Source organism: Patagioenas fasciata, chromosome 1 (assembly GCF_037038585.1).
Source record: "Patagioenas fasciata isolate bPatFas1 chromosome 1, bPatFas1.hap1, whole genome shotgun sequence".
In the NCBI taxonomy this organism is placed as follows: Eukaryota; Metazoa; Chordata; class Aves; order Columbiformes; family Columbidae; genus Patagioenas; species Patagioenas fasciata.
In genome coordinates, this window is record NC_092520.1 from 679,184 (window position 1) to 694,655 (window position 15,472).

Below are 15,472 nucleotides of genomic sequence, written 5' to 3' on the forward strand. Positions count from 1 at the left end.
TTCTCAGTTAAGAAATCAATGTTGGAAACAAGTGACAAAATACAACAGAGAGTCAGGCACTCAGAAGTCGCTGCTTTCAGCTCAGGAGATGGCCACCGGGGTGAGGTGGATTCTTAGTGGCTCTCACGTTCATGTTGTTGCTCATTTCATAATTTACCTTGCTACCACGTGAAGGGAAATAAATGAGAAAAACCCTGCTCATGTGGTGCCTGCAACTTTCCTTAACAATGAGCAAACACAAACCCAAGCACCAGAAGCTGCAAGTTCAGAAGTGGGAGGTGTCCATGGAAAGTGTCTGGGTCCGAATCAGAGGGAAGGGGCACAGGGGATCCAGTGAAGATTTTACACAGGGATCAAGAGTACGAGGTCAGTGAGGCTTTTACAGAAACCTAGCAGACGTCAGATCAGCCACTGAGATGGATGGGGGTAGGAGCAATGCCCCAGGATAAGAGACCAAGGCTTGTTCAGCCTGGAGAAGGCTCTGCAGGGACCCAACAGCAGCCTTCCCCTACCTACAGGGATGTTATCAAGAAGGTCGAGGTTCTTCACAGCAATGTGTGGTGGGAAGATGAGACACAACAGGGAGGTTTAGACTGGATAAAATGACAAATGTTTCCCCATGAGGACTATCAAGAATTCGATCAGGTTGCCCAGAGAAGTCGTGCAATCTCCTTGGACGTTTTCAAGACTCAATGGGATAAAGCTGTGTCCTTGTCTGACCTCATAGCTGGCCCTGCTTTGAGCAGGACGTCAGACCAGAGATGTTCTGAAGTCTCCCCAACCTGAGTTATCCAACGAACGAATCTATGAGCCTGTGATTTCACCATTGGAGGATATCTCAGCACGACCTAAGTTTCCATACTGCACGTGACAGTGCAGAGATGATGGAGAGGATGATGAGGTCCTCAAGCCCTTTGTGCCTTCTGTGACAGAATGACTGGCTGGGTGGATGGGGGGGAGGAGTGAATGGGGAAACAAGACACAATTAAAGGGGAGAAGAAGCATTTGTGGCTTCAGTCTTAACGTACCTCCTGTAGAACACAAAACGAGCAGCCCAAAGTGTGCCTGAATTCTAAACAAGAGTGTTCACTATGACACAGTTAATTTTTGAACACACATATCATCCACGATGTATTTATTGTGTTCCTAATATGATTTAACTCTTGGCCTGGTTGAGTGTATAATGCGGCAATAAATCCCAGAGCTTAATGAGGATAAACATCTCCCTGCTCCAGGGCCAAAGCAACAAGAAACTGATGGGAACTGGGGGAAGACCCAAAGCCATTTCATTTCCTCCAGGCAGGGCCACTTTATCTTCATTGCAAAGTAACACATTAGCATCAGGGATTGGCTTGTCCTGAAGGGACATCATCTTCAGGAGATGCTCATCAGCACGTGAGACAGCACAGCCGGGATGGAGATGCCTGTGAGGGGCAGACAGCGCTTCCCTAAGGCATCGACTGCTCCACGCTGGCAAAGGGAAGCTGTGCAGAGATGGCTCTGGTCCTCAGTGGCAGCTTGGAGCTCCCCACAGGGAAGATCAGTCCCTTTCTGCCAACCCAACAGCATCTGAGCAGCGAGAACTGATCCGCAGCCTCGGGAAATTCGGTCTCATCTGGAGGATGGGTTAAAAGAGCTAAAAAAAGGAGTATGTGCATGTCTGTGTGCCTGTCTGACTGCCTCCCTTACAGCAGCATCTGACAGACATCCACAACACTTGAAGATATTGAGATTCAAGAAGTTTCCAGGAATATGGACACAGATAAAGAAGAAAGACTGTTGGAGCATAGTGGGAAAGAACTCCCAGGGGTCTGCAAGAAGTACGTCCCCCGCAAGAAAACCTTCATGCAAACCTGATATTTTTAGACACTGGTAACTCCTACCATGCTATAAGAAGTTATTTAGAAATGGGCTTTACTAGCTCTGTTCCCCTCTGGGTTACTCCGGTTTGTTAAATGCTCCTGTGTGTTACAGATACAGATCCTACTCCAAGCTGTTGCTTTTTTCCCCCTACACGCTTTACATATGTGCGCGTGTATCTATAAATAATATATACAGAAACATATACAATGCATATAAAAATACATTAACAAGCATGCATGGTTATTTATGTTTATATACATTTATATGTGTATACATAACACACAGCCCACATATATATGTTACACCTCCCAGTTGACTATGGCGGGACAGCAATTACACCTTTCACACTGCAGTCAAGCCCTGATGAGGAAACAAATCTCATTTACGGGAGGATATAGAATAAATATAAACACTAGTGGCAGCACCTGGGTAGCATTTGCTGCCACCCTGGAGCAGCACCCTACACAGACAGCAAACTCTGCCTGCTCAGCATCCAGACATTTCTGCTCCCCAGGAGCCAGGGAAGGGGTCGGGCATGGATCCAGATGCCTCATGGAGGACATGGTGCCTTCCCTCCTCCTCCAGCCCTCAAAAGCCACCTCCTGATGTCTTGCCTGTCTCTGACTTTGATTTTCACCCGTAACTTAAGCAAAATGCTGGTGCTCTAAGGGCTGCTTCTCAAGAGCAGGGGCTTGGGAAGGATGAGACCAAGAAATCTGCTTTTTTCCCAAGAAGAGACTTTGCTATTTTAACAACCACGTCACTGCCAGCTTGAGCATCCAAGCAAGGGCTCAGCTGCTTGGTGAAGGGAGGAGGATTCGCAAAGGGACTCTGGGGACGCAGCACCCACAGCAATGAATTTCTGTTGGCTTTATAGGCAAGAACAGGGACACGCCATTCCCACCAGTGAACTGGGACACTGGAGGGTGGAAGAGAGAGCAGGTTGACTCTTGCACAAAGCCCATGGCACAGTGACCAGCAGCACCGTGATGTTCCCCAGCAGAACTGCCTGAAATTCCATCTGCCCGCTTTCTCCTGAGCACCCAACCCAGCAGGACCTCCCGAGCAGCACTTTGGAGATGAACCTCCCCACCCGTGTTGGTGTCCATCTCCATAAACCACAACCACGGCACCAGTTAATGAGTGCAATGATGGAGAGCCTGCTAATCGCCCTGGGTACTTACCGAGCGTAGCAGTGGGGACCCGGGGGCTTTTCAACCTGTGCAGGTGGCACGACCCCGTTGTGATGCAGAGGATGAACCTTCATCCGCGTCCCGGCGGTGGGAGGGCACCGCTTATAATGAGCCCCGAGGACGGATCCTGTCCAATCATCCAGGAGCCGCACGGAGCCCGGGCTCCCCATGCGTAAACAGCGTGAGGCGTACCAATGAAAATAGTGTGTGAAGTAAATGATCTCTTTTTCCATTTATGATGCTCTCCCGGCAGGCATGATTTTCTCCTGATAATTTAACTGGGCGACGTGTTTATAGCTCCCTGTGATTTATGGCTGGCAATGCTGCAGCGTGCTGCTAATACACATAATTTTTATGGTGAGAATGGATCTGTAGTGCAAATAATAATAAATTTTGCAAGAAGCGCGCTTGCAGCATCTCTCCAAGGGAATAACAGAGGTGAAATTCTAGCTAACCCCCCTGTGACCAGTCAGACACAAGATGTTTAATTAAAACCGTAATATATTGCAAACAAACTAAATATTACAACGCCAAACACAGACACATTAGCAGATATCCTCTCAGACGGCCCAGAAGCCTGTTGTATCTGGGTGTCTTGTGGTGATGAAGTTATATTTGCCACCTCAGCCGTGAGGTGGAAATTGCTGTTAACCCCTATTTCTGCGGCTGCCAAACCAAGACCCGGCAGAGCTAATGGGTTTGCCCATTCTCGTGTGAGGTCTCTACAGCAAATACAGCCACTGGACCTAAGAGATTCTTCTGTAGTCATAAACCAGCCTGTGCTGGGTCACTGCCCGTGATGGGCACCAGCAAATTGTGATCATGGTCCCTGGCATGTTGCTGACCTGAGCCAAGCGATGCCCCAGCAAGTCCCAGGCAGGGGCTCAGGAGTCCGAGCGCTGTGGCTGCCTCATTTTAGAGGCTGAAGGGCTTGTTGGCATGAACCTGGAGCATGTGGTGCTGGGTGACCCCGGTGCCAAAGGACGATTCATTTACAAGCCTTAATTTTAATTAAGACAGCTGTCTGCTCCTATCTGGTGTCATGGAATGGAATGGAATGGAACGGAACGGAACGGAACGGAATGGAATGGAATGGAACGGAATGGAACAGAACAGAACAGAGTAGAATAGAATAGAATAGAATAGAATAGAATAGAATAGAATAGAATAGAATAGAATAGAATAGAATAGAATAGAATAGAAATAGAAACAGAATAGAATAGAATAGAATAGAATAGAATAGAATAGAATAGAATAGAATAGAATAGAATAGAATAGAATAGAATAGAATAGAATAGAATAGAATAGAATAGAATAGTAGTTCAGCTGAAAGGGACCTACAATGAGCATCTATTCCAACAGCCTGACCACTTCAGGGAAGTTCCTATAGAAGGGGGGTTTACCACAAAAGGTCTCTTCAGCCTTGAGAAGAGACAATAAAGTAATACAGGAAAGATCTATGAGATAATGAATGAGGAGGAGTAGATACATGTGGGGCGATTATTCATCTGTTATCACACTACCTGAACTAGGAGGGGGAGAACACACCCTGAAATTACCAGGCAGAAGAGCTAAAAGAAATACAAAATTACTTTTTATAAAGACGTCATCATGAAATTACGAAAGCCATCACTACTGGATGTTGTGGGAACCCAAAGTACATGTAGGCTCAAAAAGGTATTAGACAAACCCATGGGTGAGACATTCATTGATTTCTATCAAGCATGATGGCTGAGGTGCTGAAAGCCTCTAAATTGATTGCTAGAGGCTGGGACGTGCGCCAAGGGAAGGATAAACTGTAAATTACCTTCTAAATGGCCATTAATAGCCACTCTTCAAGGCAGGATGGCAGCATGGAGGGACCTCTAGTTTGATTTAGTAGAATAGTTCTTATCGTCTTCAGAGCAAATAAGCTTTAGCCAGAGAATAGCATCTTCATGTTGGAGATGGAAAGCGGTGTCACAGCTGGCCGTGATGAGAACAAAATCAACGACGGACGGTACGGTGGGTCTGGAGCAGCTGAGGTGCCACAGTGAAAGCAGAAGACCTAAGAAGAGGCAGCAGGGAGAGTGTCCTGCAGCAGGGCAAAGACATGGGAGCAACCAGGCTGTGGGGACAAAACAAAGTGTTGTGGGACGGACCGTCAGGCAGGAAACCTGTGGTTGTGCGGGGGATGGGCAGAGACACGGAGGAGCAGGTTGGCACGGAGTCACCACCACAGACCATTTGTGGTTTTCCTGAATGTCTCCCAGCAATGGTTCTGGCTGAGCTGGTCCTGTCTCAGAGCAAAGGCACAGGTCTTTTCCAGACCTGGTTTTCCACAGTTCTCCAGTGTCGAGGGTTTGGATTGCGGGGTGACAATCAAACCCTGGCAGATGTATTGTTAACCTCCTCTTCCCCCCACTTCCCCCTTTTGCCTCTCCCTCTCCCCCCTTCCCACTAAGGGCAGGCGATCAGGAGGGAAAGAAGGACCAAGAGAAGAGAGCTGGAAAAATGAAAAATGTTTTACTAATGCTACTAATAAGAATAGAGAAAACAATACAAAATACACAAAACCAATCTTGAAAGTCTCAGCAACTGCAGAACCAGCACCCAAAGTCCTGGACTGGACTCTGCAGCCAACCGGAGCTGGATTCAGTCTCTCACTGGCCTCAGTTCACAGGGACGACCAGCAAGGTCCTCTCCTGATGTCGGCCATAAGCAGAAAGGTAAAGAAAACAAAAAGGAAAAAGGGACGAGATCCTCGTGATCTCCCACTCTTATATGAAGTATTCACATGAATGGGATGTTATATACAGTTGGTCAGTTTCTTGGTCACCGGTTTCTCGTTGCCCCTCTCGCGAGATGTCCATCGGTGCTTATCAATAAGTTTGCATTCCATTGCTAGGTTTACCAAAACATGTATCTGGTTCTCCAGGAAAATGCAGCTAATATGAAGCCTTTAGCTTACAGGCAAATTCACTAAAAGAGAAACTTGTTTTTTAACAAAACCAGGACATCCAGAAAAAGGTATAACCTCGGGTATCTTTGGCCTCAGCCACCTGTGGAAATACCACGGTGCCTCTTTCCTTACCCTGCTCAGCCTACCTGCACACACACACCCATCTTCCACGCACCCCGAAATATTCAGTTTCTTTCCCTGGGGACTCTCTGCCATCACTTCACACACCAGGCAATTCCAGCATCACTCGTTCGGCCTCCTGCACTGAGGGGCTGCTGTCAAACTGTGTTGAGCAAACCCATGTCTGTGCAGCTGGAAACAACGATCTGTTTTGCAAAGTGCAGCATCACCCCCGGGAGATGACAGAGAGAAAATGCCAAGAAAATGACAACGTATTTCTAGCATGAACGTCGTGTGTGAGGATCCTCCCAAGATCAGCGTGCTGAGGAGATGGGAAATACGCACAGAGCAGAGAGAGGGGTTCGACGGGGTCTGCTGGGGTAGGGAATGGCTTGGAGATGACAATGTCTGCACAGGGTTCTCCAGCTGACCTGCAGCTAAACGAGAAATGGTGCTCAGGCTTCCAGCAGCCAACACAGGACGTTGATAGGATGAGAGGAAACAGCCTCAGGTTGCACCAGGGGAGGTTGAGGTTGGATGTGGGAACAATTTCTTCCCCAAAGGGCTGTGGGGCATTGGAACAGGCTGCCCAGGGCAGTGCTGGAGTCACCATCCCTGGAGGGCTGGACAGACGGACATGAGGTTCTCAGGACATTGGGCAGGGACAGGGTGGGTTATGGCTGGACTCGATGATCTTGAGGGTCTCTTCTAGCCACAATGGTCCTGTGATTCCACAAAATGCTCACTTCTCTTGCTTGAATCACTACGGGCCTGAATGCCTGTTGCACACTGTAAGATCTTGTCTTGCACCAGATATACTCAAAATCTTATTATTACCTCTGATTTGTGTCCTAAGGCTCACTCATCTGCACCAAGCGCCCTGCAGTGATGTTCGCACACTGTGCCCCCACCAAACTGCTCTTGCTGGTTTTCTGCTTTATCTCTTTTCCCAGAAGCATAGGTATTTCATGTGCACAGGGAGGGGTGTGAGGATCTCTTCATTTATTTTCCCATCCTGAAAATTCTGTTTTCCCAGAATGACAGCTAAAGGACAACACAGCCACCACTTGGCACACATCAGTCTATTTGCTGGAAATGTTTATATTATAATTTGAGCCTAAGCCAGTCCTAATCATATTTACTGTACAGGCCAGAGTTCAGTGTGTCAGTTCTGCTAGGAGTGTGAGAATGGATAGCAAGGAGGGAAGGGAACAGTGGGGGCTTGGTCCTCCCACGTAAAAGTCTTTAGAAGACCCTGTTCAAAACAAGCACCTCCATAACACGAAGGTAACGCTCATTGCAGGGACAGAAATAAAAAGTAGGAAAGGGCTTAGGAAGATCCCAGAGAACAGGAACACCATTGCTATCTAAAATCACCACATTGGCACCATTCCTGGCTTCATTATTTTGTTCCCCTGTCAGTCTGTCCACACAGAGATCTGAAATGGAAACTGAGGCTCAAGGGGAGGTTTCACCTCCCACCAGCCCCACAGCAACCATCAGGGTTGCTCCAGCCTTTGCAGATCCAGGGTAGGGGAGGAATGATGTACAGAATCATAGAATCACGGAGTAATTTGGGTTGGAAGGGACCTTCCCAGCCCCCCAGTGCCCCCTGCCATGACAGGGACATCTTCAGCAGCTCAGGGTGCTCAGAGCCCGTCCAGCCTGGCCTGGGATGTCTCCAGGGATGGTTCAGCCACCACCTCCCTGCCCAACCTGGGCCAGGCTCTCACCACCCTCAGGACAACAATTTCTTCCTCATGTCCGGCCTGAATCTCCCTCCTTTAGTTTAACCCATCACCCCTTGTCCTGTCACAACAGGCCCTGCTCAAAAGTCTGTCCCCATCTTTCTCATGGGCCCCTTTTCAGTCCGGAAAGGCCGCACTAAGGTCTCCCCAGAGCTTCTCTTCTCCAGCTGAACACCCCAGCTCTCTCACCTGTCCCCAGCAGAGCTGTTCCAGCCTCGGGTCATTCCTGGGGTTCCCCTGGCCCCTCTCCAGCAGCTCCATGTGTGTCCTGTGCTGAGGACATGTCACCCATACTTCTCTGCTTCGGAAAGTTTCAAGAATACAAAGGCTGTTTGATCATACTCAGTTTTCTTTGGCTGTGTTGAGCTGGACAAAAATATCCCAGCAGCCTGGAAGGAGAGGTTTTATCCCAGAAGGGATGTCTCCTCCTTGGCAGGCTGTCCCTCCTGCTTGCCACCAAAGGAGCAGCCGACCGCGTTGGCACCAGAAGCTCCGACATCACTCAGCAGCGACGAGTTTTTCCAAGTCAACCATCTACTGACGCTCAAAAATAGCACTGAGGAAAAGAGCTCAGCAGGACCTGGACACAGACCAGCTGCTCTAATGAGAGATTCCCCAAAGGACCATGTAATGCCAGAACCGGGCAGCTCTCCTGCTTTGGGATCTCTCTTGGGCCCTAATTTTAGGGGAAATCCCTCTCCTGCTGAGCTCCAGGGATGAGGTTGTAGAACCAGCACCACGGGAGGTGTGATGGGTCAGACACCCACGATCCAGCAGCCCCTTGCAGGTGGCAGTCATTGCTGGTCCCCACTGTTCCCGTGTGCGTGTTGAGGGTTGTGGCTGAAGATGGTGGAACTGGTGGGCTTGGGACTACAATCCTGACCTGAAAGGTGTTGGTGGATGCTGGAGAGGCGTGCCATGGGACTAGGCTTTGTCTTGTGGTGGGAAGTGAAGGGAAGATAGAATCATAGAATTATTTAGGTTGTAAAAGACCCTTAAGATCATCAAGTCCTACCATTAACCTAAAACTACAAAGTCCACCAATGAACCACTTCTCTAGGTCCTGGGGAAGGATGGAGAAGGGAGGCCTTGGTGAGGCTCCAGTTTGGAGTTGCACTAAGTATATGAAGGACTGATATGGGACAGAACTCAGGTCAGGGGCAGCTGTACCTGTGCATGGAGGGGAGGATCAGCGAGTCTCCTGGATCAGGGTTAGGACATGGAAACAGGTTTTGCTGCAGACATCACATCTGCACCGGCCTCTGCAAATGTCACCACTTAAACCCTGGAAGTTCAAGTGGTGCTGAAAGGGGACAGGAGATCCCTCCCTTGTGCCCACAGCTTTGCTGCTGTGCCTGGTGTCAACAGCGCATCTCCTGCACTCTGTTTGGGGTGTCTGAGCTGGCTGCAAGACACTTTGTAGACTGAACTGCGAATCATAGAATCACAGGATGGTTTGGGTTGGAGGGACCTTCCCAGCTCCCCCAGTGCCCCCCCTGCCATGACAGGGACATCTTCACCAGCTCAGGGTGCTCAGAGCCCCGTCCAGCCTGGCCTGGGATGTCTCCAGGGATGGTTCAGCCACCACCTCTCTGCCCAACCTGGGCCAGGCTCTCACCACCCTCAGGGCAACAATTTCTCCCTCATGTCCGGCCTGAATCTCCCTCCTTTAGTTTAATCCATCACCCCTTGTCCTGTCACAACAGGCCCTGCTCAAAAGTCTGTCCCCATCTTTCTCATGGGCCCCTTTTCAGCCTGGAAAGGACGCACTAAGGTCTCCCCAGAGCTTCTCTTCTCCAGCTGAACACCCCAGCTCTCTCACCTGTCCCCAGCAGAGCTGTTCCAGCCTCGGGTCATTCCTGGGGCTCCCCTGGCCCCTCTCCAGCAGCTCCATGTGTGTCCTGTGCTGAGGACCCAGAGCAGGATGCAGTCAGGATCAAGAGGTGGTGAAGCCCAGATGTGGCTCCGCTCAGGTATTTGTGTGCAGGGCTTCTGGGCAACTTCCAAAACTGCAGAAAACTGCTCCAGTGCTGAGTGCCCTGCCTGGAAAACACCACGTTGTAGACGTGGGTAAAACCTTCCCAACTCCCCCAGGTTCTGTTATAACAGCTGTGTTTCTGTATTTTATTTTTCATCGCCTTGCTGCTCAAGTGAAAACCCTTATTCAGTGGTTACTATAATAATAGAAGTTGGCTTCTGCCAGAGCACCACAGCCTCCAGCTATATTATCCATCCTCAAGCTGGTCCACTTTACCTTCACCACCCCATGAACAACAGGGTGACCTCAACTCAGAGCTTGGTAGAAACCACAGGGGCAGACAATGCACTCCAGCATCATCTTCTACAGCGACCACGGCAGCTAAACCTGTGTGGACGGCTTGTTTTTTAAGCCTTGCATTCAGAGGCTGATCCATCTGGACTGTTTCAGCAGAAAAATTGTGCCTTTAATTGAAATCGTCACAAAAACCCTGGGTGAAGTGGTGTCAACCAATTTCCTGCGCTGCCATGGGTGACACACAGGAGATACTTGGTCTCCGGCGCTCCGTCCTGCAGAAATGAATGAGCTCTTGTATGGATAAATATTGACATATTTAATGCCTGACTTGGTGCATACAATACAATGGGGGGGATTCAGAAAATGCAGCAAGGACAGGGAGTCCTGTCACAAAGGCATTGGCCTCTCTGCTTTCAGTGTGCGGGGTGGAAAATCAAACAATCCCAGAGAAATCTGCAAACATTGCAAAGCCCTGTATCTCATTTTCCCATATTAAGCAAAGCTGGTAGATAGAGGTGATTCAGAGGCAACCGAGAGGTGAATGTAGGTCGACACGACCTGCATATAATCCGCTAAAATGTGGACTCAAAGCAGCATCATGTACAGTGTGCCCCAAACCTCCACCGGCACGGTGACGTTGTCTGAAGTCTGTAAATAGCAGCTGGGATGCAATAAATCTGGTTTAAATTGGGAAGGAATGTCAAGGTAACGCTGTGAATCTCGCTGCCGGTGTGCGCTTTCAATGAGAGTGGTGCTTGCTCTGGAACCTTATGGTGCATGACGCAACTCTTGGACAAGCATCGTTCCTCAGGGACTTCTTAACAAGTTGGGTTTCTACCTCGTCTGCTCACCACCCACAGCACAGCTCTGCTGGGAATGGTTGGCTGAAGTAGAGGGCATTAGCTGTAGAGACCACTGTTCTGCAAAATTAACCGAAAAAAGAGTGTGTGTGGAAAGCACACTTCATTTTTAGGCACTTCACTGAGTGCCTAAAACAGGGTCAAATGGATGCAGATGCTTGCTGGGGGTGAAAACACCCGCGGTCTGGTCTGCAGGAGGGTTCTTCTTAGAAGGAAAAAGAAGAGTGGAGCTAATTAATTAAACCCAATGGTTTCTAGGTTGCCTGGCCCCATCTGGATCAAGGTGGCTGGATCACGGTGCACTTGTGCCACAGGAATTTCACACATGTCTTCATTCCATTTTGCAGGGTTGAAAGAGACTGAAAATCCAGAATATCATTTTGAAAAGACTGAAAAAACTTGGAGTTTTGATCTCATGGACATATTTTGTACGCTGTAGGTTGAGGTAATTCCATTCTGATAAGGCCAAATGTGTCCATTCACCTTTATCTGTCTGCTATAACATCAGGATTTTAAGAAGGTATCGTTGCGGGCATCTCAGTAACAGCGGCAAGGAAATGAGAGTAGGACCGTGAGGGAGAGAGTAACAACGGTACATTGCTAATCTGCAATTACTTCTTAAAAATAAATCACTGTGACATCATCAAACCGGTCGAAATTCAATCTGGCAATTGAGAAAATGTTATCAGATGACTCTGCTTTCAAAAGGGATTGGGGAAAGAATCAAGAGGACTTCATAACTGACATACGAGCAACTCTGATGGAGTCAAAATCTCGTTGCTGCTCCTGTATATACAATTTTTTTGTTTGTTGGTTTCACAGGCCCTTTGTATATCTGAAATGGTTTCTCAGAGAGATGAGGTGGAAGCAGAGGCAACAGAAAATACCAGTGGAAGGAGAAACACCAGTGGAAGCAGAGATGTATTCCCAAGGATTGCAGGGGAAAATTCCATTAGGATTTGCATTCGTAACCTTGCGGTTTCTTTGGGAAGCGGTTTTGTGAGGAGTGGCTGATGGGCAGCCTGGTTTGCAGACCTGCAGGGCTGTTTGGTGCCCATGGGCTCACCGATGTCTCTCCAGCCTGTGCACGAGTCCCTGCAGGAGACGGGGAAGGGGGAAACTGGGCAAGATTGATGGGAGAGGTGCAGGTCTCAGGTCCTTTGATGTTCAGCATCACCAGAGGGGTCAGGAGATGACACACCACAAGGACTGTAGGGCCACCCACAGGGTGCGGTACTCAGGTCCCACAGGTTCTTGGTCTTTACAGCTATAGACCCCATCTTCTCTGCCCTCAGGTTTTTAAAAGAGTATTTAACAAAGTCAGAGCATGAGAGGACAATGCAGGTGTCTCTGGATAAAGTCATCACTCCTACTTTCTCCATTTAAATGGCCAGGAGGAATGAGGTCTTTCTCCGAGGTCATTAGTGCGATTAATTCACTGAAGAGCACTGCGACAGGGATGCACAGCCAACCTCACTAAAGGAGATATGGAGAGCGCGGTGGACAATTTCCATGGGATTAGACCAAATCAAGTTCAGCGTGGCCGGCAGTGTCAGAAAAGGTGGGACTGGATCTGCGAGGGTTTGCACAAAACGCAAAATATACCTGGACGCATGGAAACTTCACTTTTGCAATACAGAGGATGTAGAGCTTCTGGTGAGTCTCAGGAGATCAGAGCACAGAGGCTGGACAGAATTGTCACTGCCACCCATCAGGGTGGATGTCTGACGATTAAAGATGCTGTTACTGGGAAATAGTTTTTGGACACCATATCCCAGGGTCCATAGTGCAGGACCTTGCAAGAGAAACAGAGGTGAACACCTAGACAAGTGCCCAAAGGACCATCAAAGCCATGATGTGACAGTATTATGCTGTCCATTTTGTGCTAATCGTAGAAATCAGGGACAATTTGGTCAAAAGGGACTTGAAGAGGTCATCTGGTCCATCCCTCACACTGAAGTGGGTTAGTGAGTTTCTAAATGGGGCTGGATAAACTCCCCCGCTCTGCAAGAAGAGACACAACGGTGTGGCCAAGAGCCACAAGACTCACCATGCTTAGACAAGGTGCTGAGAGGAGGAGGAGCAGGAGGAAGGACATGGGAGAGGGATCCTCTGGTGGCAGTGGGCAGCATCTCCCAGGCGTGGGCTGGCCAAGTCCCCATGTGATCCAACAAGGTCAGGCTCAGCAGCCACACTGCATCATTTTCCAACCCAACTGTAGATTAGGATTATTCTGCAAACCCTGAAACCCACCCAGCATAACCCACCCTGACCTTCTTGAAGTCGCTTGTGGGGCAAAAGCTGAGGGTTTATTCATATGTGAGCTATAAGCATCTCCAATGGGTCATATCTACCAGGTGAATTTTAGGATGAAGTGTTTGTTACCTGGGATGTGGGTTTGGGAGTAGGATTTAGTTTGAAGTTTCCTTGTTTGAACCTGCAGAGCATCTCAGGTCACCTTAGAGCAGACGTGCTCCACAGCTCCATGGTCTGCACTGACTCACCACCTCTGACTGCCGTGGGAGCTTGGACCCCAGGCCCACACGTAGCCCCAAATCTGGGACACTGGATGCAGAGTTGAATGTAGAGAAATCCAGAAGCTGGATTTTTGGAGTTCTTCGTCGGCACTTTGGAAAGCTGTGTGCCCTTTTATGGTGTCCCGCTTTGTGTACTTAAAACATCCAACTCATTCTGGCCTCAACCATGATCTATTACACTTCATTCTCAAGGTTGAGGTTAACGTCTGAAATCTGTTTACATGAAATCTGTTTACCGAGCTGCTCCATCCAGCAATGTGCAAACATATGGATATGGAGGTGTAAACAGAGGATTTTGTGGTCTTAAACTAGGTCAGAACATTAGTCCGTGTCTAACTCCAGAGAGAAAACAAACTTTCCCAATGAACACGTAACCCTTCCCAGGACCGTCCCATTCATGTTGATTTACTACAATGTTCCCTGGAACATAACAAGACCTCATAACAGCGAAATTCCAAGATGCGTAAGCAGTGGAGTTGGATGGTTGCTACTAAAGATAATAATAAGAAAAAAATACGTCAGTGGTATGCATCAGAGCATCCCAGATCTGACCCAGTTTCAGAGCTTGTCTATAGACTGCTCTAACTTAGAATCATAGAATAGAATCATAGAATCATTTTGATTGGAAAAGACCCTCAAGATCAAGTCCAACCGGTCCCCCGCCCCCTTTCATTATTTGTATAATGAAAGCTGACGAGTCTCCTATGATCACAAAGCCCTGGGAAGTGACAGTTCCATATCGTAGACCAATATAGGGATATTGTAATTAAAAGCACGAGCCTGGGAACACTGTTTGTATTTCTTCAGAGACAAAAACTGTCGTTAGCAGCAAGTCCCTTGATGAAGGTCTGCTCTGGGCCATCCCAAAATGGGAGGTGGAATAATGTGAACTGCCATGATAGAATCACAGAGTCATTTTGGTTGGAAAAGCCCCTCAGGATCATGGAGTCCATCCACAACCCACCCCCGTCCCCGCCCCATGTCCTGGGAACCTCCTGTCTGTCTGTCCAGCCCTCCAGGGATGGTGACTCCAGCACTGCCCTGGGCAGCCTGTTCCAATGCCCCACAGCCCTTTGGGGAAGAAATTGGTCCTAATATCCACATTATAGCCTATTTTTTATGCCTTCCAGAGTAGATGAAGTTTTACCAGTAAGAAAGCTGTGCTGTCGCGAGTCCTCTTCCTTTTTATTTTATTGTTTTGAAGAAAAACCCTTTGAAATCCGTTAACACAAACCCAAGTGAATCGGTTGCCAGGGCTGCGCATGGTTAGCTATTTCAGTAGGAAAGCTGCACACAAGACTAAAATGTGAGATTGGTACAAAACACAATTCTTGACCAGAATATGAAGCGAGGTAGAGTCTGGACATCCTTTATTTTCACATCCTCGTGTGGCACCACCAGAACTACTGTACTCACCAATCCGTGAAGGTGCTGAAGTTGAAAAATTACACTGTTTTCTGGCAAAAGGGAATTTTGTGATGTCAAATGTGGTGTGTAGGTACAGTACTGAGCAAATGCAGATAAGGGAGAGGGACTGACAGGTGGAAAGCACTTGTAGAAAAAGTGGTATGTACATTATCGCTCTTGGCACCGCGGATGGAAAGTCAAACATAGCAAAGCAAACAGCAAACATTAGGCAGATGTGTGGTCCTGTCAATTATTAAATGAAGGCAGCAAATCACCGTGACTCAGAGACAGCTGGAGAACAGCCAGGTTTAGGGGGAGTTGCAGGTTTGGCAAATGCAGGCGAACCTCAAGGCAGCACATTTCATATTGCAAATGTAAATCAAGGCAGCAAGAATCACAGAACCACAGATGGTTTGGGGTGGAGGGACCTTCCCAGCTCCCCAGTGCCACCCCTGCCATGACAGGGACATCTTCACCAGCTCAGGGTGCTCAGAGCCCCGTCCAGCCTGGCCTGGGATGTCTCCAGGG